Here is a 21652-nt window from a genome sequence, read left to right as displayed (position 1 = left end):
TTTATTGACTGGTTTCCCTCCTGCATAAAGAAATGAACTGATACTTATGGCTATTGTCTTTGAGAGTTATGAAAACGAGGACACGAGACTTATAAGGAATAGCTGAGGCGTTTACTCTTCACGTCTTCGTTAGGTTAGGTTAGATAGGTTAGGTTAGTATGGCCTGTGCTCTCCTCGAATTCCTCACCTGTGATATATATAGTGTGTAATTGTACATTTTATTGATACCGTATGTATTTTTTGGACGTTCGCATCTTCAACATTCTCTCTCTTTCTCTCTCTCTCTCTCTCTCTCTCTCTCTCTCTCTCTCTCTCCTGTTCGTCCTTTGTGTTCTTTTGTATTCCTCTGCCCCCTTTCTCAATCTCTCTTCTTCTTTTTCTTCTTCTTCTTCTTCTTGGTTATTAACGTAATCTAATCATTGTAAAATATATCTGTTGAATAACTTATGTGCGTGTGTGCATACTGTCTCTCTCTCTCTCTCTCTCTCTCTGTAGCGGTAAATCACAAGGCTTGCATTCTAAGGGTTAGCTATCCGTGAGTGTAGTACGCTCATGCAAGGAGGATTTGTGGAATGGATGAGTGTGTGCATGTTTATACTTCATCCTAGCCCCCGGAAACCCCATCCCTCTGTCTCCCCACCTGTTCTCTTCCCCTTTCAAATGGCAACATACCTTTCTTTCCCTCCCTCTCTCTCTCTGTGTGTGTGTGTGTGTGTGTGTGTTTGGGTTTTGACATGGATTACGTAACACAACTGTCTGCCAGGTACTACTACACCTTACTTGTGTGGTGGTGGTGGTGGTGGTGAATCTGCATCAGTGTTGCTTGTTTTGGTGCATTTAGTTACTTGTTTGTTATTTGCTGCTTAGTTTTTTGTTGTTGGTTTTTTTTAATGGTGTTTTTGTTGGAAGTGCGGGGAATAGTTACTTTGTGTGTGAGGTGTGATTATTTGTGGAGTTCATTTGAGTGGTACATAAATATCATCTTCTTCTTCCTCCTCCTCTTCCTCCTCCTCCTCCCCTTCTTCTTCTTCTTCTTCTTCTTCTTCTTCTTCTTCTTCTTCTTCTTCTTCTTCTTCTTGTTTTTGTTGTTCTTTTTGTTTCATGTAGTTATTCTGAAATATATTAGTTTAGTAATTCGGTTTATAAATGTGTGTGTGTGTGTGTGTGTGTGTGTGTGTATTTGTTTATCCGCCTCCACCCTGTATCTCTCTCTCTCTCTCTCTCTCTCTCTCTCTCTCTCTCTCTCTCTCTCTCTCTCTCTCTCTCTCTCTCTCTCTCTCTCTCTCTCTCTCTCTCCACCCACACTCACTCACTGGCAAAAACAAATACAAACAAACACTCTTTAACTTACTGACCTCGAGGCCAGCCGCGTGCAAAACTCACTAAGGAAGGAAAAAATTACGTTAGATACTTCATTTTCTTCTTGTGGTGCTCGTACTGTCGTTAGGTTCAGTAAGCTTTCAGTGTATACCTTTTTCTCTCCCTTGGTACATCTGGCGTCCGTTGCAGCAGCGTCTTTTCTGCCACGTATTGGGCGGACGAGGGTAAAGGTCTCATAGCGAAAGTGAAAACAAGTTATTCTTTCCCCTATTTGTGATTGCACGTTTCCGACAATAAATACTTCTTTTACGTACTTATGCAGGAATGCTCGCTGGATCGTGGCATTGGGAAGTGATGTTTATAAACTGTACGAGTGTATGTGAGATGGGTTATTTGTTACTGGGTGTGGGTGAGGGTCTGTGGGTCTCAGGATCTGTGTTTGGTTCTTAGCCCCAAATATTTTGACGTCTTATCTCGACTTTAGCAGGTTCTTGTGTAAGTTTTGAAGGAGATTTTCGTGATTTTAGTGATAGTTTAACAAGTATTTCTAACGTTTATAGGAAAATAAATCAAAACGCCCCTGAGAATATGATAAGTAATTTCTGTGAAGCTTTCGAAAATTGTCCTTATGAGAAAAAAAGAGAGAAAACCAAAATATTTAAAGAATACTGAGCTTAGTTTGGTGTTGATGTGTGCGTCAGTGCGTGGTATTTACGAGTGTCAGTCTCGCTACATCACCTCGTCACCACCACCGCCGCCGCCACATCGCAGTAATGCACTTGATGCTTCTAACGACTGCACTCTATCTCATCCACATCGCCGCTCCCGCTGAGACGCCTGAGTGATGCCCTGCTCTGATACTGCGGACCATATTCCCAAACATTTCTGCTCTGAACCTCCACTACATTCAAACGGCTCTAGTTGAAGTGACTCGGTTTTTCAAGGGTGATTTTACGGTTCTAGTGACAGATTGATAAGATTCCTACGTTATTAACAGGAGAAACACTGTTGAGAAGCAAAACGTTTCTTTATACATGCTTATAGTTGTGATAGTAATGTCTTGCCTAGGTTTACTTCTCTCTCTCTCTCTCTCTCTCTCTCTCTCTCTCTCTCTCTCTCTCTCTCTCTCTCTAGTGCCTTCGTGTCCCCCTCGTAACTTTGTTTGCCAAAACTTTATCCTCGCCTTTCTTCACTCTTCATTATCCTTTGCGTCACAGTCGTTCTTCCCATGACAGATGCTGGTTGGTGCGCTTTTTTGTCATGTTACTCTTTAGTGCCTATTAATTCCTTGCTATGTTACCCCTTTACTGTCTCCATTTGTCTCTGCTCCTTTCAACACTATCACCACCACCATCACACCACCACCATCACTACTGCCATCACTACTACTTGCACTACTCCCAATATCGCCACCACTGCTACCACCACCACTACCACCACCACCTCCACCATCACCACCAGCACCACCCTTGACCCAATCTTCCGTCTTCAAAGTTAACGGTGTCTGAAGTTTGGCGCGGTGCTAAAGTTCGCGAACCCTTCCTAAACTCTTCTTCTTGTTGGTGCTACGAGTTAATAAGTTTAGTTTGATCTTGCGTCATAAATAGATCGCTTCAGGTATAACGGTGTCACTTGCGCTGCTCCTCTGCCACACGATCGCTCAGCCTGTAGATCAAGTACGTGCGGGGGAGGAAAGCTAAGTGTGAGGTGCGTGCGTGGGCGTCTTGCGGGGGTGTGAGAGATGGGAGGGTTTGAAATGGTGTGGGGAAGATGATGGTGGTGGTGGAGGTAGGGCTAGGCGAGGGAGAGAGATACAGAGAGAGAGAGAGAGAGAGAGAGAGAGAGAGAGAGAGAGAGAGAGAGAGAGAGAGAGAGAGAGAGAGAGAGAGAGAGAGAGAGAGAGAGAGAGAGAGAGAGAGAGAGAGAGAGAGAGAGAGGGAAGTAGAAGTGAGAATTATAGGTAGGTAGGTAGAAAGGTGTGATAAAAGACGTGATGCAAGAGATGTCTTAAGTTTTTTCTTCTGTTTCTGCTTCATGATGTCTTTTACGAGAATGAATATCGATACTTGCGTCTGAATATTTAATCCTTCTCATGTAACGGAGGGTATTTAGATAAAGAGATAAGTTTCATTTTGTTACGTCACCTTTCGGATTGATCAGGTATCGCGACAGTGAGGAGTGGGTAGCTAAAGTCACTGCAAGTTGTGGGTTTTGCTGCGCCGCTTTAAATCAACCGAACACATCACACGGGAGGAAATGGAAGCCACGACTGTTTTCCTAGGTCGTGAGATGTGCGGCTCGAGCCAAGACCGCGTGTGTCTGTTAGTCATTACCCACATTAGAGTTGCCAGATCCGAGTGTCGAATAAAATAGACCAAGTAGGCGCCGAAGGGAGTAAGACTGGGGGGAAAAAAGTCAGGGAAACCCAACCTAAGATAAAAAAAAAAAGATTCCTTGCTTGAATTTATATCCTCATGTAAGGTGCTCAGTTACGGGTGGGCAGTCATAATACAAGCGTGACATTAACCTTTGATCACGTGTGAGTAATGGTGAACAACTGCACACACACACACACACACACACACACACACACTCTCTCTCTCTCTCTCTCTCTCTCCACCGGTTCCGTATTCTTTTTCTTTCTTTTATTCAGTAATTGCTTCCATAAGTAAAGTACACATACTTAGGAAAAGTAATACGCCATTAGAGAACGAAGACATTACAAGTGTGTGTGTGTGTGTGTGTGTGTGTGTGTGTGTGTGTGTGTGTGTGTGTGTGTGTGTGTTTATTGTTTTGTTTGGAGTTTGTAATACGTTTCTGGCACGACACTTACAAGTCCCTAACGTTTCATGTGTGTGTGTGTGTGTGTGTGTGTGTGTGGTGTGTGTTAAGTATCACAACTTTATGTAACGTGGCCACTGCTATATTATCATGTTTCGTTTCCTTCTACTTTTTTTTTTCCTATTTCTTAGCACACAACAAAGACTTATTGCAAAGTTTTGTCACTCAGTAAAGCAAGACTGGTGAGCGATGCCTGCCTTGCGTGTCATATGAGTGGGAGGTTTGTGGAGCTTCGTGTGTGTGTGTGTGTGTGTGTGTGTGTGTGTGTGTGTTTAGTAGTCACGGTCAATAGTCGAGTAACATACGGTATACTCTCACTTTCTGTAGCACTTTCCCTCACTTCTGAATCTTATCTTTTTATTGATTCTGCTTACACTTTATTTTCTTTAAGGTACTTTTTTCCTATAGAGTTTTTTATTCGTTGTGTCTTTCATTTGTGGCAAAGTGCAATGCTGGGCGGACAGAACCATATGGAAAGATGAAGCACGAAGTTTTGCTGGAGTGGTCTGGAGCTGACGGCCGCCTGACTGAGATGAGTGGATATAGTTGGAGGAAGCCTTTGTCCTCCTCTGGGTTCATAGAGGTTGCTGCTGCTGCTGCTGCTTATGATGGCGATGGTGGTGATGTAATTCTGATAACACCATGATAGCGCGTTATTGTGTCTAAAGAACTGGTCTAGACTGCTTCCTTTCATTACAATATCAGTCAAGAGGGTTTTCTTTTGTGAATGGGGACGGTAAAAAACGACAGGACGTCTCTATCAGCAAAAGTTATTGGAAAGAAGTCTTTAGGAGAGGAGGGAATGTGCTGGGACAGTATTCTCAAACGCTTCCGTGTCTAATCTTGACATATTTTAACAGACACCACGTAATACAACTTGATGGTGGTTTTTGATGATGTTTTCATGATTCTAGTGATCGATTAGCGAGGAGTCAACATCTTTATTGGGGAAAATACTCATCAGAACCAGACTGATCATAGATTAAACGTTTATGTATCTAATCGCAATGAATTCAGACTCCATGTGAAGTAAATTTGCGAAGGATTTTCTGGTAGGATTTCCACAATTCTAATGTACAGTCACTGCATTATCCATCATTAAAGGAGAAAAACATTTTAAGCCCTGGAAAATAGTCCTAATGGAAGTTCAAAACGTTTAGGAATACGAGCCTTGAGTGGTACATAGGTCAAGGGCGTTATGTGCGGGACACCCTACACGGCGAGTCTCCAGGCACCAGTGTATCACGAGGAGGGCGAGACGATTCTGGTTCTTACTGCGGCTTTATTACTAACCTTCCTTTGGACGTGTCTTTCCTATGCTTCGTCCCCTCCTTGCCGATATTCCAGCCTCACTCCCACCTGTTCGTTCCGTTCCCTCACCCTAACAGCACTTAGTTGCCTCCTTCATCCTCGTCCGGGTCTGAGCATCCCCGCTTTTCCTTTTCACATTCTACAGTGAGTAAACGCCCTCTTCCTTCTCGCCGCTCTTTCTCATCCTCCTTCCCCGCCCCAGGAATCTCGGGAAACCATTGCCCGCACACACTTCAGATCCATCTCCCCACGCTAGCACTCCCTCCACCACCGGCCCATTTAAGGAGCTTACCCACGAGAACCGCAGGACAAAACGTGTTGCTGCAGAGGAGTGAAAAGAGATAGCGAGAAGTTAGCCAGCTTGCACGGTTCAGTTTTGTTCAAATACACACACACACACACACACACACACACACACACACACACACACACACACACACACACACACACACACACACACACACACACACACACACACACACACACACACACACACACACACACACACACACACACACACACACACACACACACACACACACACACACACACACACACACACACACACACACACACACACACACTCAACGCGCTTCGATGCAAATTCCAGTCCTTGTAAACTCCAGGCGCCAAGATTCCTCCTGAAATTTCCACTCTCCAAATTATTCTCTCTTCCATGGTAAATTCTCCGAACCTAACCTAACCTAACCTACTTCATCACGGAAGGAAACTATTTTAGAAGGTATTTTGTTTCGTATGCATGGGGAAATTTACGCACGCTAAGAGGGAGCTGATAAACGCACACTCAATTATACACACACCATTTATATTACAGTAAAAATGGCAGTAATCCTTTTGTATCTGATGTTGGTATTCTTTCCTTTTCATTCCTGCTTAGTTGGGTTGCTTTATCCTAATCCCTCTCGTAATCCTTTTAGTCCATCAGGCGGTGCAGCTTAAATTCAAATGCAGTTATCGTTCGACTTAGCTATTTTTTTTTTCATCCTCACTGTTTTTTTTCTGTTGTTTTATTCTCAATACTTTTACTTCTGTCTTCTCTTGTATCTTTATGTGTCGAGGCGTATCAAGTGAAGGCATAGTTTGAATGTACACGTTTGTATTTATGTATGTTTTGTAATCCTTTTGCAGTTTTCATTTTATCTTCAGTGTTTTGCTCGTGTTTTCTCTCGTAACTTTACTCGTTGAAGTGCTTTTTATTTTGTGCATTTTTGTATTTTTGTAGATTAACATGTATTTCTCAAACACAAACGTTCTCTCTCTCTCTCTCTCTCTCTCTCTCTCTCTCTCTCTCTCTCTCTCTCTCTCTCTCTCTCTCTCTCTCTCTCTCTCTCTCTCTCTCTCTCTCTCTCTCTCTCTCTCTCTCTCTCTCTCTCTCTCTCTCTCTCTCTCTCTCTCTCTCTCTCTCTCTCTCTCTCTCTCTCTCTCTCTCTCTCTCTCTCTCTCTCTCTCTCTCTCTCTCTCTCTCTCTCTCTCTCTCTCTCTCTCTCTCTCTCTCTCTCTCTCTCTCTCTCTCTCTCTCTCTCTCTCTCTCTCTCTCTCTCTCTCTCTCTCTCTCTCTCTCTCTCTCTCTCTCTCTCTCTCTCTCTCTCTCTCTCTCTCTCTCTCTCTCTCTCTCTCTCTCTCTCTCTCTCTCTCTCTCTCTCTCTCTCTCTCTCTCTCTCTCTCTCTCTCTCTCTCTCTCTCTCTCTCTCTCTCTCTCTCTCTCTCTCTCTCTCTCTCTCTCTCTCTCTCTCTCTCTCTCTCTCTCTCTCTCTCTCTCTCTCTCTCTCTCTCTCTCTCTCTCTCTCTCTCTCTCTCTCTCTCTCTCTCTCTCTCTCTCTCTCTCTCTCTCTCTCTCTCTCTCTCTCTCTCTCTCTCTCTCTCTCTCTCTCTCTCTCTCTCTCTCTCTCTCTCTCTCTCTCTCTCTCTCTCTCTCTCTCTCTCTCTCTCTCTCTCTCTCTCTCTCTCTCTCTCTCTCTCTCTCTCTCTCTCTCTCTCTCTCTCTCTCTCTCTCTCTCTCTCTCTCTCTCTCTCTCTCGCCCTCAAGCCTTGTTGAGTACGCCCTCTAGGCCGCCCTCAAGCCTTGTTGAGTACGCCCTCTAGGAATTTCTTGCTTGTGTAATCTACGTGTAACTCTGATCAAAGGACACAGGAGATCTTCACTCGCCTCTTACTAACGAAATCCCTTGTGTTTTGTAACGTTGTTTACATGTACGAGGATTAATTTTCCTTCTTAGTAAAGGTGAAGGTAGAGATGGTAAATGCTATCCTCTTATTTTTTCCTTACATTGCATCGTTCCTTTTCTTTCTCTCTTCGTGGAAAAGGAAAAAATGTTATGTGTATTTTTTCTCCTACTTTTCTTGTTTTTGTTCTTTTTGTTTTTGTTGTTTGTTCTTGTTCTGTTTTGTTATTGTTTTTGTATTTCTTTTTTTCTTCTTCTTTGTCCTCGTCCTCGTTCTCGTCCTCGTCCTCGTCCTCCTCCTCGTCGTTGTCAGCTCTCTCCTTTTTTTTTTCTCTTCCATCACCAAAAACACCACCACCACCACCACCACCACCACCTTCTCCTTTGCCTCCTTCTAAAAATAATTCGAACCGACGAGGCTTGTCGAAAAAATCTGATAGCGTAGAACTTTTTACCTTCTTGTTAAGCGTAAAAAGCCACACGCGTCTTGAGACTTTCTGGCTGTGTTGGTTGGTTCTCGACCTCTGCCAGTATTGGTGGAGACACACGCGGTTTTAGGATGTTCTCTTGTGGCGTTATCTTAATACACTCTCCTGTCTCTCATTCACCGAACCAGGAATTGAGAGCGCGCTGAATTGATGAGAAATACGTGGTTTGGTACTCGACCCAGCCAGTATTAGTGGAGACACACACGGTTTTAGGATGGTCTGTTGTAGCGTTATCTTAGTGCACTCTCCTATCTCTCATTTACCGAACCAGGAATTGAGAGCGTGTTGAATGGATGAGAAATACGTGGTTTAGATTTTGGAAGCTTGGACAGAGACGAAATTTTAAGGAATAGATAAGAAATGGGTTGTTTTAGACTAGATCATAAGGGCAGAATGCTTTTGGATGCATAGAAATGTTACATCAGGGATCCAGATTTGAGTTGAAATGTTGAGAAATGGTTAAAAGATACTTGACCATCTAGAACTAAAATACAAGAACAAAAAATGAGAAGTGTAAGAAATAAGCGATTTTCAGAGAACAAGACCACAAGAGAAATGTTAAAGAATGGATAAGTAATGAGTGGTTTCTAGAGAACAAGACTACAATAAGGAAATATCAAAGAATGTTAAGAAATATGTGATTTTTAGGAAACCAGGTCAGAAGGAAAAGATCAGATATTGGTGAGACTTAACATGATATCTTAAATCCAAGACCTTCATAAAATGTTCTTCATCCTTCTTGTATTTCACCTTCCCTTCAAAATTTTTAACGTTTTTCTTTATAAGCTTAAGTGAAGCGAGGGAAATATAAGACAAAAAAAGTGACATATGGTAGAGATGAAAATTGCCAATCTTTTACACCCTGTTTGATTAATTTTCTGAATCACCACGACTGCTTACGATCTTATGGTTCATATTCTTAAATGTTTTGTCGTCTTATTTCAATTATTTCTTTTGAATATTCTGAGGCGATTTTAATGAAGAGAAATACAACTTCAAGCTTTTAACTTTCTTCAGCCACCAAACCACTTCCTTTGTTGAGCGTGCAATGATTCACTATTTTACCCAAAAATTACATTACACCAGTATTTTAAGACTGAAGGGATACTATGACAGTCAGAAAGATTAAGCTCTTGTCACTTTCTTTTCCTTTTTCTTTTTATTTTTTTGCTGATTTTCAAAACGATATTGCCGCAACTGTGACCTTTCTATCACTCGAAGATCACCACAGGAACTAAATACCACCTTAGCATAATCTGGAGATCATCTGAGGAAACTAAATACAAAACCTTAACACACATACTTTCAACAAAACACAGGGAAACACCCAGCACTTGCAAACAACTATGCGGATAATTTTATAGCGGCGGCAGCGTCCCCCCAAAGGAAACAGAGGACAGGGATAAGGGACAGCACACCCGGAACACAGGAGTAAGTCGTTTGTATGGTCCGGAGACGGCGGTGGCGATCATGCACGTGCGGTTCGCTTTGACAGAACGGATCGGATGTAACGTAGTGGGGAAAGATTCGATTAAGATTAAAGACAAACGTATGAGAAGGTGGTAGTGGTGGTGGTGGTTGTGTGGGTCTTTTCTCCTCTCTGTCTCTCTGTCTCACACACACACTCACACACACACACACACATAGTACTTGGGATTGCTGGCAACCTTACTTTTGGCACTCCTATTTCTGGGCTAAAAGTGGTTTCAGGGGCAGAAGCGACCGAAGAAATGAAGTTAAAAAGAGAGAGAGAGAGAGAGAGAGAGAGAGAGAGAGAGAGAGAGAGAGAGAGAGAGAGTAGAAATATTTGAAGTAACGCCGTGTGGTTGGTATGCGATTTCTACTGTTAACTGCTACACGAAACGAACCAGCACATGTCTCGCCTCCGCCACGTACAACTTAAACAAAAGTCGCTATCATGGTATTGATCAACCCTCTGATATCGTATATTCAAGAGCACATCAAACAAGACTAGACCGCGTCCAAAGCCTGTTTTTACTGATAATGTAAACACGCAGCCGATAAACACTCCCTCTGACGCAACATTACTTAGGCCCCGCTGCTGCACGCTTGATTGGCCCACCCAAGGCAGAGAGAGAGAGAGAGAGAGAGAGAGAGAGAGAGAGAGAGAGAGAGAGAGAGAGAGAGAGAGAGAGAGAGAGAGGGGGGGGGGTGAGGGAGATGAGGGAGAGGTGATGAAGCAAAGCACAGACAGGAAAGTGAAGTCAGAGGCATGGCATTGCAAAATTCCATTCATTATCTTGCTCAAATGCCACCGGAAGAAGAGAAGAGTCCCGTACTAATTACCTGAGGAATTAATGCTAGTGACACTCGAGGGGAGGCTGCCAGGACAGGTGTTCCGCCGAGACTTTTAATCAACTCAAGACACGAAGACAACATTTTCGTGGGTGTTCTACGGAAAGATTTACCCGCTGAACAGTGGCGATAAAAAGGGAGACTATACATTGGGTGTCCTTATTTTGGCTTGGCAATAGAGCAACGTTGGAGAATCTCAATCAACGTAACGCATGATGACAGCAATCTCCCAACAGATTTATGGAAGGGTTTACACGCTGAACAGTGACGATAACAGTAATGGTAACATCCGGTTTTCTTCCCTCGGTTAGTCAAAAGAGCAAAGTTTGAGAGTCTTAAAGCAAAAACCTGGGTCCGTATTGAGAAACGCTCTTCTCTCTCACCACAACTATTTTTCCAAGGCCGCAGAGATGATTAGCGGGGTTTTCAAGAGTGTTTCTCCGGTTAATAATGTAAAAATCTTGTTACTCTGCCTATAGAACCGTAAAAACACCTGAAAAAAAACTCATGTGAATTTAAATGAAGCCTTTTGAAATAATGGAGATGAAGCAAAGAAGTGTTTGAGAATACAATCCCTGATGATTAACACACTGAACAGTGACGATAACAGGGGGCAGTACACATCCGGTTTCCCTTCCTCGGCTGGGCAATAGAGCAGCGTAGTGTTTTAACGCGGCGTGTCCCCCTCAGTGTTTGACATGGTGAGGTGCGCGAAGTGACGGCAGCTTGTTTGCTCTTTCCTAATGTTTAAATCAGTAGACCCCGATCGCTGGGAAGGCCACGTGTTGCACCAGGGAGAAGGGAACGCCACCGGCCCGCCTGCCACTTTGCTATTCTTACGTTCTGCCGCTTCAGTATCTCAGACAAGGCCATGGGAGAGAAAATGCATCATCACTCTAAAGGGACATAGTGACGCCTCTCATCTCGTCTCCCAAGCAGTCCGGTCTTGGGAGATTCATGAAGGAATATCGGCTTTACTGGGACGCTCCTGTTTGTTTTCATTAACCTGATATGCCGCTATCCTCTCAGGTGAAGGAAAAACAGCAGGTAAAAAAGAGGAAGATACTTAATTGAGAAAAGGGCCACGAGTTAAGAGGAGGAAAACAACTGTGGGAGGAAAGGTGGAAAGGAATATGATTAGAAGGTTAGTTGGTTGGTTTCTTGTTGCGTTTCCATATTCTTTAGATCACTGTTTGTTTTGTGCGTTTCGTTATATCTTGATCATTACCTAATTATGTTCGCTTTGTTCATTTTACTCACACATTCTCTTCTTGTCTGTCTCTCTGTCTGATTCGCCATTTTTAAGACCAATATTTATTTTCAACGATGGATTAATAGTTATGGTCAGAATATTCTCTCTCTCTCTCTCTCTCTCTCTCTCTCTCTCTCTCTCTGTGTGTGTGGGCGTGTGTCGAAGGTACCTTGTGTCTGAACGGCTTAATTATTCCTCTCGCGTTCTCGTAAAGTAATATTTTCGTCATTTTTCCACCTTCATATCCAGCCAGCACTTTATTGCAATCACGTGACGGTGCATTCGTCTCTCCTTGCTCGACCCTTTACTGCTGACAAGTATCTTTTCACCGTCTCATTCATCCCTGTCGTCCTCCATCGTTCTTCGCCTTCATATCTTCCTTTCTTTCCTATCTCCTCTGTGTTCATCGTTTTCTATCTCATATTTCTTCTTTCTCTATATTTTCTCTGTATTTATCTTCCTTCACTGTTCTTCGTGTTGTAGTTTATCGTCTCTTTCTTTTTTTTTTTCTTTCTTTCTGTTTGTCTTTCCCTTGTAGCTAACTTTAATCTTAATTCATCCTGCTCTGTTTCATAATCTCTTTTTTTCATATATATGTTATTTGTCCTTTTCCTGGTATCTTAGTAAACTTTTTTTTATATCTGTCTTATATCTCCTTTCTTTTCTATCTTTTTCTGTTCTTTCCCCTGTAAGTTTATGGTATCTTTCTTTCTTTCCTATCTTTTGTGCCTCATTTTATCGTTCTCCTCATATCTCCTCTCTTTCTTATGTTTTCTGTGTGTTTTTTCCGGGAACCTAAACTCATTTCATCGTTTTCTATATTGTATCTTCCCTTTCTTTCTTGTCTCTGATTTTGTTCTTCTCTTACACTAACTAAACTTGTGGAACTATGATCTTTACTTACCTGAGATCGAAGTTGAGTTTTTTTTTTTATCCTTCTTTCGGTTCTGCATTCAGTTTATTTGGCAAAGCGAGGCAACATCTTACGACATCGTGATTGACGTGAAAGGAACTGTATCGAGTGAGTCAGATGATTCAGATACGATTAATATAAGATAAATACAACTGAAGAAAGAGTAGGAAGGGAGAGAAAAATAGAGAAAAAAATGAGATTAAAGAAAAGTAAAGATATGAGAAAAATGAGTGAGTCGTGAAACGGGGTAAGGTTGAAATTAAATAAATGAAAGTAGAAATGTAAAAATGGCAAGAACATAAAGGAGTAAAAGCAAAAAGATTGAAGGAATGAAGAGATGGAGAAGAGATAAATGCCGCAGGGAGAAGCTAGAAGAGAAAGAGAGAGAGAGAGAGAGAGAGAGAGAGAGAGAGAGAGAGAGAGAGAGACGGTAGAAAAATGAATGAGGGGAAGGGGAGATGAACGAACGATATGGAAGATTGAGGAAAACACGTAACGTTCTATTTTTTTCTCTCATCACAAGACTCATCACTCACACACACACACACACACACACACACACACACACACACACACACACACACACACACACACACACACACACACACAGAACTTGACGAATTCACCTACTCAGTTCAAAGAATTATTAAGAAAAAAAAATATGAGGAAACAAGACACTTCCTAGAAATCTCAGGGGAGTTTATTCCAGTTATCAAGTTATTCTTCTTGCATTTTCCGTTTCTCGTCACTGGAAAAGCTTACGGTTCTTTTCTCCTTCCATTATCCCCACTGGACTCCTGGAAGCGGATCGACAGTGGGTGTTCTGATCAGATAGGAATAAGAGAAACTGATAAACTACTGCAAGAGTGCCAAGAAATTCATTAATTGGGCAAATTTACGTAAATTTGGAGGTAATGGAGAATGTAATACGTGATTCATGTCCTTATTGGCTTTGTTGACAGTGTGTTGGTGTCTTGTTAAGAATTACATTTATACACACACGCAGGTAGAAAGGTGGACAAGTAGACAGACATAGACAGACAGACAGATAGATAGATAGATAGACAGACAAGTAGACTGATGCTGTAAATGTATGTTCAGATATATTTACCATCCTTTCAATCTGTCTTACTTTTCGTCTTTGTCTGATAATGGTTATAATGATGATTGCATTGATAATGATAATAATAACAATACCAATAATGATAAGACAATGATCTGATAATCGTAATAGTGGTAGCAAAGTGGTAGAAACAATAATAGCTACTTTACTAAGGAGGATGGAAATAAGAAAACACAAGAAGTAAATACAGAAATGAAAAAAAAAAAAACAGAACGAGGAAGAAGAGAAGGAGGAGGATAAGAGAAAGCGAAAGTGTAGGAGTAAGGGGAAGAAAAAAAAGTGGACGAGGAAGAATATAAGGAAAAGAAGGAAGCAAAAGAAGAGAAGAGGGAAGAGGAGGAGGAGGAAAAGCAGAAAGAGAAGAAGGAGGAGGAGGAGAAGAAGAAGAAGGATAAGAGGAGGAAGGTGAAAGTGCAGGAGTAAGGACGAGAAAAAAAGTAAGCGAGGAAGAGTATAAGGAAAGGAGGGAAGAAGAAGGAAAGAGGAAAGATGAAAGAGGAGTAAGGACGAGGAGAAGGAGGATTAGAAGGAAGAGGAGAAGGAGGAGGAGGAGGAGGAGGAGGAGGAGGAGGAGGAGGAGGAGGAGGAGGAGGAGGAGGTGGAAGAGGAGGAGGAGGAGGAGGAGATGACTTTACAGCAAAAAGCGCACCACTTTATTTTCGGCATGTGAAGGTTGTGAGTCGAGCCAGTCTCCACCTCCCAAGATGAGTCTCTCTCTCTCTCTCTCTCTCTCTCTCTCTCTCTCTCTCTCTCTAACAAAGATGCAACACATGGACGTTCAAACAAACACCTCTCTTTTGTTCAATCTTTCTGAAAGCGAGTGTAAAAGTGAGAGCGATCAGGCCATGTGTGTGTGTGTGTGTGTGTGTGTGTGTGTGTGTGTGTGTGTGTGTGTGTGTGTGTGTGTGTGTGTGTGTGTGTGTGTGTGTGTGTGTGTGTATATGCCAGCGGAAAACCTAATTGTGTTTTGAAAGTCACGGATGAATCTGTCTTGGTTCTGTTTCTCTTGTTAGCGCGTAATGCACTTCACATGTTATATAGATTCGCATTCAGATACACCGCCTTTATACAGAGAGAGAGAGAGAGAGAGAGAGAGAGAGAGAGAGAGAGAGAGAGAGAGAGAGAGATGAGTGTGTGTAGCCGCTCACACACACACACACACACACACACACACACACACACACACACACACACACACACACACACACACACACACACACACACACACACAGATTATCTTCGGCTCTGTAGATGCACATTTGTTTAGCGTTTTGTTATTTGAACCATAAAAATAAATTGGATATTCATTGTATCTTAAGAGAGAAAAGAATGAAAAGGTATCCGTAGATTCTCTCTCTCTCTCTCTCTCTCTCTCTCTCTCTCTCTCTCTCTCTCTCTCTCTCTCTCTCTCTCTCATGCCTTCTCTTTCGCTTATGTTAATGAGCAAAGCATTCAAAGTTTTCATTTAAAAAGTTATATAAGTATGAGTATGGAAAGTTTTTAATATTAGTCTGTATGTGTGTTTGTGTGTGTGTGTGTGTGTGTGTGTGTGTGTGTGTGTGTGTGTGTGTGTGTGTGTGTGTGTGTGTGTTATATATAGTATGCACTGATGTATGGTGAGCTAAGTGTAAATGACATCTTTCGCCTCTCTCTCTCTCTCTCTCTCTCTCTCTCTCTCTCTCTCTCTCTCTCTCTCTCTTCTCTCTCTTTCCTCGTATGCGTTGTCTTCGCCAGCTCCTTTTCCCCGCACAGGAGCCTTCCTGACCCTCTGCGTGCGCGCCTCTTGTGTATCTGGAGCACCTCTCACATAAGCACCACTTCTTAGAGTGGAGTCGAGGGTTACACGCCTGAGGTCATAGTGAACAAATTTTATCTACTTTTTTCATCGTTGTTCTCCCCATCTCGTGTGAGTTGGGATTAGCAGGAGTCCTCACTCTCTTATTTTTACGTGAGTTATTCCTTTGAGAGATGTGTAAGATGGCATTGCAAATAGTACATCTTTTTCTTTATTGCTATTTCTACTAGAATTTCCTACAATGGATCAAGCTTCTTAAAACTTTCCTCAGTCGCTCATCACAGGCATATAATCTTTCACAGCATCCATAAACCTTAAATCTCTCTCTCTCTCTCTCTCTCTCTCTCTCTCTCTCTCTCTCTCTCTCTTTTCTCCTGCCTATTTGACCCACCTCCAGAGTTACCATTCTCATATAATCCCTGTCTTTCCTCTACACATGTCCAAGCCCACTTCAGTCTTTGTCCTTAAACATTCGTACATCAGCTTTTTTTGTCCTTTAAAGCGTTCATATCCTCAAATAACGATATGATCCTACATATTCAGATCTTTTTAGTTATTTGGTTGTAGAAGAATGACATTAACACTTTTTCCAGGTATTTCTAGGATATATATGAGTAGACCAGAGAGAGAGAGAGAGAGAGAGAGAGAGAGAGAGAGAGAGAGAGAGAGGGGGAGGACGAAGGAGAGCGTGCTTCAACAGGTGACTCACTCTGTACACTCGGCATCCAATAACCAACCCACTGAAAGGTCTCTCTCTCTCTCTCTCTCTCTCTCTCTCTCTCTCTCTCTCTGAAGTAAGCTCGCTACTTTTGATAAATTGCCAAATAGAATAACTGCTACTAAAAGCTTCAATAATTCCTTTAAATCCTCTCCTGTGCTTCATTTTCATCCAGTTTCAACGCAGCGGATGTAGTGTTGTCACGGAAGCAGGTTATTAGTACTACCATTCTCTCTGCCACTCTCTCTCTCTACCACTAACAAAAGCGAAGCGTAGGTAACAAGACATGAGCTATCCATGAAATATGCCTTATGTTGATGGCAGAGAAAGATACATATATAGAGGGATAGATAGATAAGTAGATAGATAGATAGATAGATAGATAGATAGATAGATGGATAGACGAATAGATTAATAGATAGGTAGGTAGGTAGATAAATAGATAGACAGATGGATAGATAGATAGATAGATAGATAGATAGATAGATAGATAGATAGGTAGGTAGATAGATAAATAGTTAGATAGATGGATAGATAGATTGATAGATGAATAAAAAGATTGATAGAAAGATAGATAGATAGATTGATTGATAGAGATATATGTAGATAGATAGTGAGATGAATAAATGGATAAATTCATAAGCTTGATAGAAGGAGATTTACATATGGAGATGTGTTGACTTCCCGCTGTGTTCCTTATGTTTGTATGTTCTTGGTCTCAGATAAGGATGTGGATAATAAGCTAAATGTATAGATAAATTGTAGGTATGCTCTTGTGTTAGTCTTCCATTTTTTCTTATTTTTTTCCTTTATTTATTCCATTAACCTTTCTTCCTATTTTCTTTCTTCTTTTTATTCTTTTCTTCTTCTTCTGTTTATTTTTTTATTGTCAGAAGTAGCAAAGACTACTTTTTGTGGGGTATTTTGACTATTATTATTACTATTATTCATTTATTTGTTTTATTATTATTACTATTATTACTATTGTTTATTTATTTCTTTATGACTCGTCTTTACTTTTTTATTTTCTCTTTTATTTCAGTTTTTCTTATCACTTTTACGTGTTTCTCTTTCTTTGTTATTCTTTTCGATTTTCTATTATAACTATTATCTATTTTTTTCTAGTGGGATCAACATTTCGAAGCTATGAACACTCGTCTTTACTTTCTTTAATTTTCTCTTTATTTCAGTTTTTCTTTGTTCTTTTACGTGTTTCCCTTTCTTTGTTATCCTTTTCGACTTCCTATTATTACTATTATTCATTTTTTCTAGTGGGAGGAACATTTTGAACCACGTAATTCTGCTACAATATATAAAACTGGCCACATATACATGAGGATTTTACATCTCGTGCTGGACACCGAACATGGAATCATATATATATTTTTTTCTTGTCAGTGTTGTTTTTATTTATTTATTTATTTATCTCTTCTGTCACATATATTTTTTTTATTCATATTGATTCCCCAACAGAATTAAAGTGAATGCTTCAGTCCAAATTTTTTACTGTTTTTTTCTCTTTTTTTTCAACCAATTTTTTTTTTTTTTTAAGGCAAAACAAAATATTTTATGTTAAAACTTTACACGTTGCACGCTTTGTTGAATAAGATTGATTAAAAAGTGGAATTTATCTGAAAGCTGAAGATCCTATGAACCTTCCAATCCCCTTATCATGAAATGGGATAATGATTGCGGCGCGCGTGCGTACACACACACACACACACACACACACACACACACACACACACACACACACACACACACACACACACACACACACACACACAGAGAGAGAGAGAGAGAGAGAGAGAGAGAGAGAGAGAGAGAGAGATGAAATAAACACAAACAGAATTAGAGACACAAACAGACACTAACAAACACACAAAACACACAAGGAGAATGCTGTAGACACAAACATAAGGCTAAGAGAGTTGACAAGAATCGACAAGCGTATTCGGCATTATCATGAACAGAAAACGGAGGTGAGTGAGTACAGTACGTGAGTGAAGAAGCAGTTGAGTGGGCGGCGGCGGGCAGACGGTAAAGGACTGGGATTCGTATGGTTCTCTTCCACTGTTTGATCTCGTCTCAGGTCACAGCGGGGCGTCAAGAAGCTCAGGATAATGATACACTGCGAGGACCTGGCATTGTTAGGACATTCATACCCTTTCCTACTTTTTTTTTCTGTATCTTTCTCCTTTTCCTGCCTCTCTCTCTATCTTATTCATGTTAATATTGTTTTTTTCTAATATTATGCAGGGGTCATTGTTGAGTGTCTGTAATGGTTTGTTTATTTAGTTTTTGAGGTGATAAAGGGTGTTTTTGGTTCGTAAAGTACATTTGGTGTTGATGTGTTTTTAGTACGTATATAGAAAAAAGGAAATATCTTTATTTGCCTAGACAGAGAGACAGAGAGAGAGAGAGAGAGAGAGAGAGAGAGAGAGAGAGAGAGAGAGAGAGAGAGAGAGAGAGAGAGAGAGAGAGAATAAGTACCCGCACATGGAGATAAATGTCACTTTATTAGCACGAATTAAACTGAGGGAAGCGGAGGAGCGGACGAGAAAACTTGTACGCTAGAATCCATAAAAATCTTGTCCATTGAAGCTGCCAACTAACCTAAGAGCAGACAGTCCCCGCCCTACATCCCTTCTGCTCCTCCGCCAATGTGGGTCGCTCTTTCGATCAGCGGAAAGTTGTAGCTATATTTATTTGTTAGTTTCTTTGGAGTCGTTCATGGTACACTGCTTATTATTATTTTTTTAGTTAGTTTGCAGTCATTCATGTTGCAGTTTATTCTTCAGTTATAGGTGATGATATTAACTTTGTCTCTTATTTTTCCCTTTATGCATTTGATAGAAGTATTTAAGTGGTATAGAGGCTATAACAAAGAAGTATTTCAGTGGTATAGAGGTTATAACAATGAAGTATTTAAGTGGTATAGAGGTAATAAAAAGAAGTATTTAAGTGGTATAGAGGTTATAACAAAGAAGTATTTAAGTGGTATAGAGGTTATAACAAAGAAGTATTTCAGTGGTATAGAGGTTATAACAAAGAAGTATTTCAGTGGTATAGAGGTTATAACAAAGTATTTAAGTGGTATAGAGGTTATAACAAAGAAGTATTTCAGTGGTATAGAGGTTATAACAAAGAAGTATTTAAGTGGTATAGAGGTTATAACAAAGAAGTATTTCAGTGGTATAGAGGTTAAAACAAACAAGTATTTAAGTGGTATAGAGGTTATAACAAAGAAGTATTTAAGTGGTATAGAGGTTATAACAAAGAAGTATTTAAGTGGTATAGAGGTTATAACAAAGAAGTATTTAAGTGGTATAGAGGTTATAACAAAGAAGTATTTCAGTGGTATAGAGGTTAAAACAAAGAAGTACTTAAGTGGTATATGTAGAGGCTATAAAAAAGGGGACTTAACCAAAGTTCTTAAGATAGCCACGATAGAACCACAGATAATGGGTTCAAGCTTGGGAAATTTAAGTATGAAAGAAATGGGGAAAGAAATTGGTTCTCTAACAGAGTGGCTAACGAATGGAGCGGACTCAGTAATCATGTTAGTTTTGAGTCAGTTGGGAGTTTTAAAAGAAGATTAGACAAACTTATAGATGAAGATGATAAGTGGATTTAAATGGTTTTGTTCATACTGGGATTGCCACGTGTAGGACTGATGGATTCTTCTTACGTCCTTAAATTTCTCATGTTCCTTATCTGGTTTTATCTTTTATATTCGGAAAAGTAATGTGTATGTTTTTTAATCCTATTTTTTCTTAGTCTTGGAGGTAGAGGAATATCTGTAGAGTATCATGACATTTTTTATCTAATGTCATATCTGTCATTCTTGTATTTGGTTTGTCTTTTCTCTTTTTAGCTTGAGAAAATCGTGATTATTTTTCTAGCTAGTTTCTTTGCTGTTCACCTTGAAATTATGGATGATCAGGGTATTATTGATCTAATGTCTTGTCTTTCTTTTCTGTATATATCTTCACTCAATTTGATCGGGAAGAAAGTAGTAATTATTCTTGATCTAGTTACTCTGCAGACAATAGTGCTTCAGATAATGGATGGTATTAGAATATCAGAACACTCTTGATCTAATCTTTTATCTTTCCATTCGTGTATCGGCTTTTTTCTTTTCTTTCATTTTCTTTATTCGGGTTTGGAAACTTTTAGCCCCAATTCTGATACGAAACAATGTGTATCCATGATTAATTTTCTTTTTTTTTGTTTATTTCTTTATTTTTTACGCTTTCCTCCATTTATTTTTTACATTTCCTTTTCACCTGGTCTATTTTTATCACGTGCTCTCAGCCTCGTCACTGAAAAACCCCGAAATACTGAAACGCATCTCTTTTTTCTTTCATTCTTTTTGTCCACAGTAGTATTTGGGTTGTTCACTGGGCTGTCCTAATTATAATATCGTGCCATCATCGCTACTGCCTCTCCGTCTTATTTATAGCCCCACGGTGGAGGGATGTGGAGGAGGAGGAGGAGAAGGAGGAGGAGGAGGAGGAGGAGGAGGAGGAGGAGGAGGAGGAGGAGGAGAGGAGGAAGACTCGATGCGAATTCTGGCAAGGCGGCAGGAGTTTCTTAGGTTTGCGTGAATGTTTTTTCCTTTGATTTGATTTTTTTACTTCTCTCTCTCTCTCTCTCTCTCTCTCTCTCTCTCTCTCTCTCTCTCTCTCTCTCTCTCTCTCTCACCTCATCTACGGGTATAATGAACTTGGCCCTCATGTTTCTGTATCACTTCGAAGCCTCATGTCAGTATGGTCATTATCACCTCTGTTGCCATTATATATATTTTTTCCCTACCTCTGGGCCTTTGCGCATCTTGGGCTCTTACTTTTACGAGGGTGGTATGTGTGTTTATAGCTGCTGCTGAGGAAGACTCGCTTTGCTGCCCTAGTGATGCATCAAGTCACTGAGATGTTCATTGGAGAGGAGGTATCTGTGCGTCGTGTAGGAGAGAGAGAGAGAGAGAGAGAGAGAGAGAGAGAGAGAGAGAGAGAGAGAGAGAATAAAGGTGCGATATTGACAGAATCTGATCGTGGCTCTCAGCGTCCACTCGTCATTCTCACAAATCGATCAAGCGACCTGCCTCACTCACTCACTCTCTCTTTCACTCACTCAATCTCTCACTCAAGTCCACCGTTCAACATTCTCCCTCAGTCTTGAGGTCTCGGCTCACCTGATTATCTCTATGAAACCTTGAACGGTCAATCATATCCTAATCAGAATACAAGATCAGATGTAGAAGAGATAAAGATTGTACATGAATATTTACTATCGACAACAAAATCACATCCTTAAGATTCAGAGATGAAAAAAGTCACCTCACAAATGACGATAGGTAACCGTTCTGAGCTGAGTGGCGGGAGGCATCTAT

The 21652-nt window shown here is 40.8% G+C and overlaps 1 protein-coding gene across 9 annotated transcripts in view; it reads left to right on the top strand.

The window, feature by feature from the left end:
- LOC123504316 overlaps nt 1-21652 on the top strand; it is a 380235-nt gene that overhangs the window by 2528 nt on the left and 356055 nt on the right. The window lies entirely within an intron of this gene.

Source organism: Portunus trituberculatus, chromosome 15, assembly GCF_017591435.1.
Source record: "Portunus trituberculatus isolate SZX2019 chromosome 15, ASM1759143v1, whole genome shotgun sequence".
Taxonomy (NCBI): Eukaryota; Metazoa; Arthropoda; class Malacostraca; order Decapoda; family Portunidae; genus Portunus; species Portunus trituberculatus.
This window is presented reverse-complemented; position numbering and strand designations above follow the sequence as displayed.